Genomic DNA, 10084 nt, shown 5'->3' with positions numbered 1-10084 from the left:
AAGATTGGGAATGAGGATATCCGAGGTAAAGTAGGAGTAGCCGAAATTGTAGGAAAGATGAGAGAAAATCGGCTCCGGTGATTTTGAACATGTGCAAAGAAGGCCGACTGACGCTCCGGTTCGAAGATGTGACTACGGGACAGAGGTTCAGGGCCGAAGGGGTAGAGGAAGACCTAGGACAACTTTGGAAGAGACTCTAAGAAAAGACTTAGAGTACTTGGATCTAACGGAGGACATGACACAAAACCGAGCGCAATGGCGTTCTAGGATTCATATAGCCGACCCCACTTAGTGGGAAAAGGCTTTGTTGTTGTTGTTGTTGTTGTTGTTGATAGGTTAAAGAGCAAAAGCGCTACCACTAGCAAGAAGGCTGCAAAGGATCCAAATAATCCTAAGAAGCCTACAAGTGCCGTCATCGTTTTTATGTATGATCAACGTTGTATCTCTCTATCTCTCTCTCTCTCTCTCCAAATCGATTGTTTTTTACTATGATTTAATTTTTGTAATTATATTTCTATAATTTTTTCATTCAGTTTTATATAAGAAGCATTTCAGAGTGAAATACAAGGACCATCCTAATAACAAATATGTCGCCACTGTAAGTCAATCTCATCTTATGATCCACTATTGCCTTTATCAATTACCGTCCTATAAATACAACATAGTCTTTACTCTCTCACTCTCTTGCAGATCCTTCATCCCATTTTCTCTGAGAAAGGATCAATGCCTTCAGCCTTTACTCATTAGCCACTACCACCTTTACATTGCACATCAAACGTAGAACACACATGGTATATATGTCTCTCACATCTCAGATCCTTTCCTTTACTTCAATTTTTATTAGATCTTACAGTAGCGTTTTAATTTTACCAGTATTGTTACTCTTACACGATTGCTACTACATATACTCATCTTCAGTGGCGGATCCAGACTTTTATCATTGGGTGGTCCCAGTATTGGAGTTGAACGGGAAGAGTTCGGATCTCTCCCATCAAAGGCCACGATCAAGTGATCCGGACCGTTGAAATTTGATCCAACGGTTACAAACAGGGGGCTCTTCTAAAAGTTATAATAATTGTAGCCGTTTGATTAAATTTCAATGATCCGGATCATTTGTTATTGGGCTTTTGATGGGAGAGATCCGGACCCGATCTCTTCCCGAGTTGTACTATTCGAAATAACATTGTTTAAACTAATCGAGTATGATTTTCATGTATTATGTCGTACCATGTTCTTAATTTCTACACATTCAATTATTAAAACAAAAATTCATATAAATTAATGGAGATAAAAACATATGTATATTTGTTGAAATACAAAACATATATATAGAAATTAACCATCACATGATCAAATCAATATAAAAAAAATCATAAATTACAATCCAAGCACTAACTAGTATATATTAGGAATCTAACAATTTTATCCGATACACATCAATTTAATAGCATTCTATTTTGGACTAAAATTAGAAAACTTATTTAAATTTAGACATTAGGACAGGTGGTGGCTTGGTCATATGCGGTTAGAACGAAAAAGGAAACTGGGGAGAGAGGAAAAAGGCATTGGGCATTGGGATTACCGATTAGGGAATCTGATATAAAATATTAAAATGGGAATTGGGCTCACACATTCATTTTAATTGTATTGGACTCAAACGGTGCGTTTTGGCCGATTCAGTTTAACAAGAAAACAACCTTCTTCCTTCTTTTTCATCTGCAGTCTGCAGAGAGTCACCGCTGCATATCTCCCCTCCGCACAACTCCAGGCCGTTGGGTGGTCCTGGGACCACCCTAGTCCCTGAATGGATCCGCCTCTGCTCATCTTTTTAGGCTGTTGGGTTTTTTCTGCATGTACAGATTAGATTCCCAAATTTTCTTTTTCCCTTTTTTTTATAGTTCTCTCTCATTTTTCTAAGACCAAAATGCAAAACGTAAATTTCAAACATCCTTGCAGACCAAATTCATTACTTTTAACCATGCACACAAGTTTGAAGACCATTTCAGAAATAACATATTTTAGCCATGCATAAAAGTTTGGGCAATCTGCTATTTACTCCTCTTTAACTCTATTTCTCATATTGAAGACTCAGGGCAAATACTTGAAGAGAACTCGACCGCTATTGACTGCTCTTTAACTCTATTTCTCATATTTAATACAATAGCTGAGCAATCTGGTAACACAGTTCATCCTGTTACAACCTTATTTTCGTTAATTTTTCAATTTATCTCTTTACTCGGTCACCTTTAAGCAAATCACAATTGCGCCTCTTCATTTATCTGCTCATTGCTATTTATATTAGCTGCTTATTTTTCAGTGGGATTGGTTCTAAAATTCTAATTTGTTTGAGCAATGACAAACTGGAATTGATTTTGAAATTTTATCACCGTGCAAAAGTGCAAAGGGCTGATCAAACGAAAAATATAATTTCGATACACCTGGCTAAGGGATTGGAATTCCATCATTAGTAATTTGAAAAAGCCAACAAAAATCCTTGCTTTTAAGCAACATACTGATGAAGTTGACCCAACCTAAGATAACCAAATCTATGTATATATACAAGAAAAAACTGTTGGACAATTACATATACATAGTTCATATCAAAATTTATTTACATAGTTCACATGGAAATATAGTTGTTGATAGCATAAGCAAATACACAACTTATTTATAAAAATTTCAATATCTGTTAAGCTCTTTATCATTGAAAATACGAAGCCATTTTATTTACCATTTGCAATTAAAGTTGAACAATGCTTGCTCCCAACGAATATTTGGAATTAGCTATGCATTTCGTTTTGCTCTTATTTTGGTGTTTTCTTCAAACTTTCTAATACTTAAAAAAGGTGGTAAATGTGCATGTTTTATATGCATGTATCAGATTGTTATGACTTAATGAGTTGGTGTTTTTTGTTGCTTAAGTAAGATGAGAATATGTTTGTATTGCCAACTGTGGATAGCAATGGACTATCATTTTTACATGTTTGCGCCTATCTATGTGACTTTTTGAGTTGATTCGGCATGTAGTTAGCTTTTTCTTTTATTTTTTTTTTTTTTTTTTGAGTTGATTCGGCATGTTGTTGATTTGGATGAGAAAAAAATTGGGAATGGATACACCTATGTTCTTTAATATTCATACTTCTAATCTCTTTGATTTAATTATATATTCATCGCACCACATAGTACTGCCAAGCAAAATACACATCACATAGTCTAACTTTTCTTTTCCTCCATTTTCAGTTCGCAGAAGCTGCAAGCTTTAACTCGATTCATTGTACTATCAAAGTAAATGACCAGTGGACAATATAGTAAATCTTTGGTATGTAACTATTGTGTACATGTACATCGAGTATTATCTTTTATATGTAAATAGGATTATTTACTAAATCTTTTGTATGTAAATAATATGGATACACATCAAGTATTATCTTTTGTGTGTAAATAATACTATGTACAAAATTTTCGTACAACTTTCAATCTCGTAGCATCGTGCGGGCTTCTCTTGCTAGTCCTATATACTAAAACTCAGTTTTCGGGGGGCATTGTTGATGACCAGGCAGACGTCTTTGCCCCTCAGTTTCTCCCCGCTCTCCCGATGTGTGGATTGCTTCATGCAGTGGAAAGACGGTTTTGCCCGTTCTTTCCACGCATCCGTCACCTTGAGGAAGAGTTGCCTGCCTTTCCCACATGTCAATCATCGCTGGACCTGCTTTCGACTTCTTCTCTGCTTTCACTTCTCTCTCTCTTGAGAAATTTTTAATTGTGACGGAAACACAAGTGGTACACCACGTGGTTTAATATGAATGGTAGGAAATTTTATTTTTTAAGTTATTAACTTTTTAGCACACATATCCCATCATTTGTATAATGACACATGGTGTGCCATCCCATGTACCGGTCACACTAAAAAATCTTTCTTGTCTCACGCCGTTCTTAGTTTCTGCTATTCTTAACTTTCTCTGTCTCCAAAATGGCGATTTTTCTCGCCCTCCAACCTTCCATCTTTCTTTCACGAATTATCGACAGTGGTGATTTGTTGCCGGAAAAATCACTCAGCCGCTACAACTTTTTTACTTTTCAATTAAATCCAATTCAATATTTTACCTAGAAAAGTTGGCATTTCTTGGTGAGTTTTACTGCTTTCTTAGTGTGGGTGTTTTATTTATTTATTTTTTTTTTTTTGTGGTTTTGGATTTGCAAATGGGTTTTGTGTTTATGCTTGCTTTTTGTGATTCTTGGTTTTGTGATTAGGATTTTAAGACAATATGTATCAAGACTTCGATGGGTCAGTAGAAGCTGACTGCTTGCGAAGACAAGAACATCAGTATATATTGTGTTAATGCACAAAATCAGCGAGGACTTTGGTACAACAGAAAGTGTTAAGTTTGTGACCTTCGCTAGATTGCTCCGGTCACTAATGTGGATAAGTAAGTAAATGGATAGGGACAGGGAAGCAAACACAAGATGTACGTGGTTCACCCAGATTGGCTACGTCCACGGAGTAGAGGAGTTCTCATTAATTGTGAAGGTTTTACACAAGTACATAGGTTCAAGCTCTCATTTAGTGAGTATACAAATGACATTAGGAAATATTGTGAGAGAATGATCTCTATTTATAGAAGAGAGTTTCTAGTTTCATTCTGACATTGACACGTGTCGTGTTGTGATTGGCTTCTGATGTTGACACGTGTCGCGCTATGATTGGCTTTTGATATCAACACTTGTCGCGCTGTGATTGGCCTCCTGGTTTGAGGGAAATTCTTCTGGGTCCTTGATGGTATAACGTTGACCTGTGCTCAGTAGTTTCGGGATTGGTCAAGTATGGTACAAACAGTGCTCCCCTAAGTTCCCGAGTGAGGGAAGCTCCTCGGTTGGGGACTTGCAAAATCTAAGCTATTGAGTAATCACGAAACTTCTAAGTACCGAAGTGTGGTATCATTTTCACTTGCCTTATCTGTCTCATATGTAGCTGTGGCATCTTCTCTGGAAGTATTTTTCCTCTATCCAGGGATGGTATCTTTAACCGATGAAGATGCACAAGCTAATGTATCAATTTCACTTGAAGCTTACTTGTAGTTTCGGGTTTGGTCAAGTGCGATACAAAACCCTATAGTAGGAGTCATCCAAGTCGCCGAGCTAGGAGATTTGCCGAAAAAGGTAACAGACAAGGTAAGCAATCAGACTTCCAAGCAAGCAACTTGGATCGGAGGTTCGACTTCGGCTTCCGGTTGATTGTTCTCCTTCTCCTTGTGTCGTAAACAGCAACAAGGATAAGGAGAAGCAAATGGAGAAGAGATGATATGAGATACTTTTGCTTTTGAAGAAGTAACTTTCCACAGGCTTATTCTTGAACTGGGCTGGAGGGTTTTCTGGTTTCCTCTATAATATAAGGTCGACTCAAGAATTTGAGGGTCAAAACAAGTTCATCAAATCAAGAGTGCGTTCAACCTTGATGATATGGGATACTTTTGCTGTTGATGAAGTAATAGATGAATCGACACGTGTTCTGTTGCACTTGTCTCCACATGCTTCCTTGTATCCTTCTCACTTGCCCTATCTGTTCCCCAGGCAGATGTGGTATCTTTTCTGGAAGCATAAGATGTTGAAGATGAGTACTCGAGAGCAATGCTAGGTAAGTAATCAGGCAAGGGGTTCCAGGCAGTCAGTTCCTGACTGGAAGCTTGATTCCAAGTGCTGACTGATTGCTCTCTTTCTCCTTATCTTGCAGGTAAGAACAAGGGCAAAGGAAAAGATAGGGAAAAAGCATGATATGGGATACTCTTGCTTTTGACCTTGATGATATGAGATACTCTTGCTCTGGTGTGGCTGGTTTGCATAGGTATTATTGAGGGGGAAGAAAGCTGAGTATTTTGAGAGGCTTCGTTTGGGAATGCCCTCTCAGATATGAGGAAGGGTTGAGCATTTTTGTAGGTTTGTCTGTCCGTGGAGGATGGATGTCGACATATATAGGAGTCTCCCTAACAACAAGTAGTAATGCTATTCCTTTACCCTTCTTGGTCGTAGCAATGTAGTGGGAGTTGCAAGCTTCACGTGTTTTAACTTTGTCAGAGCATTTTGAAAAAGTGGTATGTGGTATCTGGAAAGCTAATGTTACGTGTGAAGATTGCAGACAAGTTTTATCTAAGGAAATCTGGCTCTCGAAGTTCAGAGAGCGATGCCTTTTTCGTTTTTCGAACAAGCAATCATGTCGGGGATCTGGCTCTCGAGATTCAGAGAACGGTGCCTCTTCGATTTTTGAGAAAACAATCCTGTTGGAAGTCTGGCTCTTGAGATTCGGATAGCAGTGCCTCTTCGATTTTTTATGGCTCTCGAGATTTGGAGGGCGGTGCCTCTTTGATTTTTGAGCAAGTAATAATGTTATTCCTGTACCCTTCTTGGTCATAGCAATGTAGTGGGAGCTGCAAGCTTCACAGGTTTTAACTTTGTTAGAGTACTTTGAAAAAATGGTCTATGGTATCTGGAAAGCTGATGTTGCGTGTGAAGATTGCAGACAAGCTTTATCCAAGGAAATCTGGCTCTCGAAGTTCGGAGAGCGGTGCCTCTTCAATTTTTGAACAAGCAATCCTGTCGGGGATCTGGCTCTCGAGATTCAGAGAACGGTGCCTCTTCGATTTTTAAGAAAGCAATCATGTTGGGAGTCTGACTGTTGAGATTCGGAGAGCAGTGTCTCTTCGATTTTTGAGAAAGTAATCATGTTGGGAGTCTGGCTCTCGAGATTCGGAGAGTGGTGCCTCTTCGATTTTTTTGCAAGCAATCTTGTTGATAGTGTTTTCTCGAATGTGAGTAAAGGTTAGGAATTTTTGCCAGTCTGCCTTGCCACGGAGCACGGAGATTGACACACATTGGGACTTTCTAGTTATCAAGCAATGGTGCTGTTCGTTTACCCTTGTGGGTAATAGTAGGGTAGCTGGATCTTCAAAATTTATGTGTCTAAACTTTGTCAGAGATTTTTTGTAAAGTTATCTGTGGTACCCAATGAGCTGATATTGCGTGTGGAAAGTGGTGCCTCTTCGATTTTTGAACCAACGACCATGTTGCCCTTTCTTTTATAAGGGCACCAATTGTGTGCAAGAAGTACATTCAGAGAGTTATTGCTTGTAAGAATTTTCCCCTTACTTAAGATATTTATTGCACCTCATTTCTCCTTCATCATTTCTGAGAATGTCTGGCCCATTCGACTGTCGCTTTGACTTGAACTTTGGTGAAGAGGTAGCAATGCCTTCTCAAGACAACATATGGCGCCCATCATTCTTATCTCCTACTGGTCCTCTTACCGTTTAGGACTCTGTGATGAAGAATGATATGACCGTTGTGGCAGTGGCCATGAACCTTCTCACTCCCAAAGATAACAGACTACTTTCCAAACGGTCTGATGAGTTGGCTGTTAAGGATTCTCTGGCTCTCAATGTTCAGTGTGCAGGTTCTGTGTCTAATATGGCCCAATGTCTATTTGCTCGAACCCGCCAAGTTGAATCATTGGCGGCTGAAGTGATAAGTTTCAAATAGGAGATCAGAGGGCTCAAGCATAAGAATAAACAGTTGCACAGGCTCGCATATGACTATGCTACAAACATGAAGAGGAAGCTCGACCAGTTGTAGGAATCTGATGGTCAGATTTTACTTGATCATCAGAGGTTTGTGGGTTTGTTCCAAAGGCATTTATTGCCTTCGTCTTCTGGGGCTGTACCACGTAATGAAGCTCCAAATGATCAACCTTCGGTGCCTCCTCCTTCTGGGTTCTGCCTAGTACTGGGGCTCCGAATAATCATCCTCTGGTGCCTCCTCTTTCTAGGGCTTTGCCGACTGCTGAGATTTCTCCTGAGCAACCTTTGTGAAGGCTTCCTCTTGTTTGTTTATTTTGATTCATGTATATGTACATATTTGTAACTTATCGGAGATATCAATAAACAAGCTTTGCTTCATTTCAACATATTGTGTTAAATACACCAAGGCCTTCTTCACTAAGTTCTTTGAATTTTTCCTTTTGTTGAAGCTTTATAAGTGAAGCATGTAGGTTGAGGTAGTGCACCCTTAATTTCCCGAGTGGGGAAAACTTCTCGTTTGGAGACTTGAAAAATCCAAGTCACTTAGTGGTCGTGAGACTTTCGAGTATCAAGGTGCAGTAGCATATGGTAGGAGTCCCCCAAGTCTCCAGTCGAGGGAGTTGACGAATGAGGCATTTCCTTTCTAAGTGGTAGCCCAAAATTCCTTCTTCATATATATTTGTAATGAAAGTTGTTAGGCCCAAAGAAGAGGAGGTCTGGGCAATTTTTTTTTTTCGATTTTTTTTTATTTTCGAATTTTTTAATTTCCAAATTTTTTAATTTTCGAATTTTCGAAAAAAAAAATTTATATATATATATTTTAAAGCTTTGTAGGTGAAGCTTTGGTGTTAAAGCTTTGTAGGTGAAGTTTTGAGGTTGAAGCTTTATTGGGCACTATGAATTTTTGTAGGTGTAGGTGAAGTTTTGAGGTTGAAGCTTTATTGGGCACCATGAATTTTTGTAGGTGAAGCTTTGTAAGTGAAGCTTTGGAGTTGAAGCTTTCGTTGGGTACCATGAATTGATTTTGCTTCACACTATCTTTGTTGAATTTCCTCCATTGATGAAGCTTTGTTGAATTTCCCTTTTTTTTTTTTTTGGGAAACTAGAAATTTGAAAATGTGGGAGAGACAACATATACAAATTTTACTTCCACACTGTTGAGCAAGAGATTGTGATGCAAGCCACACCTTGTAATAGTCGAAGGTTTGAATGACCCATATAAATTGAATTTACTTCAAACAGTCTTGAATTTGCTTCGAAGGTTTGAGAATTGTAGTTGCCCTCCATTGATGAAGCTTTTGTTGACACCATAAATTGGTTTTGCTTCACACTGTCTTGATCAAGAGTGTGAAGCTTTTGAGAATTGTGATTGAACTCATTTGATGAAGCTTTTGTTAGCACCATAAATTGGTTTTGTTTCACACTGTCTTGATCAAGAGTGTGTGAAGCTTTTGAGAATTGTGGTTGCCCTCCATTGATGAAGCTTTTGTTGGCACCATAAATTGGTTTTGCTTCACACTGTCTTGATCAAGAGTGTGTGAAGCTTTTGAGAATTGTGGTTGCCCTCCATTGATGAAGCTCTTGTTGTTGGCACCATAAATTGGTTTTGCTTCACACTGTCTTGATCAAGAGTGTGAAGCTTTTGAGAATTGTGGTTGCCCTCTATTAATGAAACTCTTGTTGGCACCATAAATTGGTTTTGCTTTACACTGTATTGATGAAGAGTGTGTGAAGCTTTCTATGAGTTGTAGTGTTTGCATTGTTACAGAGGGGAAATGTTTGAAGCAGATGCAAGAGGGCTGAATAGCTTGATCTTCGTATGCCATGCACTAAAGTTGTTGTTGGCTTGCAATAAGACTTTGTTGGTGACTATAACTCTTGTTGGGCATAAGTGCTCCTCTAGTTGAGTTGTCAAGCTTGAGGGTTTTTTATTATTTGTGAATGCTAAGAGTTCACATGTACAAGTTGTACCACTCGTCTTCTGGTAAGTGGAATGAATGGTGAGTTGCTTTCATCACTTGGTTGGTGGTACGAATGTGAGTTCCTTCTTCCCCTGGTTGGTGGCATGAATGGCAACTTGCCAAATGATATTAGAGTACGGGTTGCACATTTTATCACCTGGTTGGTGGCATGAAGGAGAGTACAGGTTATACATTTCATCACCTGGTTGGTGGCATGAAGATGAGTTCATTCTTCACCTGGTTGGTGGCATGAGTGGCAAGTTGCCAAATGATATTAGAGTACGGGTTGTACGTTGCCAAATGATATTAGAGTACGGGTTGTACATGTCATCACCTAGTTGGTGGCATGAACGAGAATACGGGTTGTACATTTCATCACCTGGTTAGTGGCATGAAGATGAGTTCCTTCTTCACTTTTCATCACCTGATTGGTAAGAATAAGGGCAAGGTGTCTAGGCACATTGTACAAGTGTCGACTGACACAAAATATGTTGAATCCTTTCAAAGCACGGTTGGCTTATGTATGAATGTGTTGGAATGTATGATTGAACGAATATA

The 10084-nt window shown here is 38.8% G+C and overlaps 1 long non-coding RNA gene across 1 annotated transcript; it reads left to right on the top strand.

The window, feature by feature from the left end:
- The first annotated feature begins 338 nt into the window (after positions 1-338).
- Positions 339-3445, top strand: LOC126616840 (uncharacterized). Its single transcript, XR_007621274.1, has 2 exons — positions 339-425; positions 3241-3445. It is a non-coding gene; the product is annotated as an uncharacterized LOC126616840 (long non-coding RNA).
- The last annotated feature ends 6639 nt before the right edge of the window (positions 3446-10084 follow it).

Source organism: Malus sylvestris, chromosome 3 (genome assembly GCF_916048215.2).
Source record: "Malus sylvestris chromosome 3, drMalSylv7.2, whole genome shotgun sequence".
Taxonomy (NCBI): domain Eukaryota; kingdom Viridiplantae; phylum Streptophyta; class Magnoliopsida; order Rosales; family Rosaceae; genus Malus; species Malus sylvestris.
Note: the sequence above shows the minus strand (reverse complement) of the source record. Positions and strands in the feature narration are given on the sequence as shown.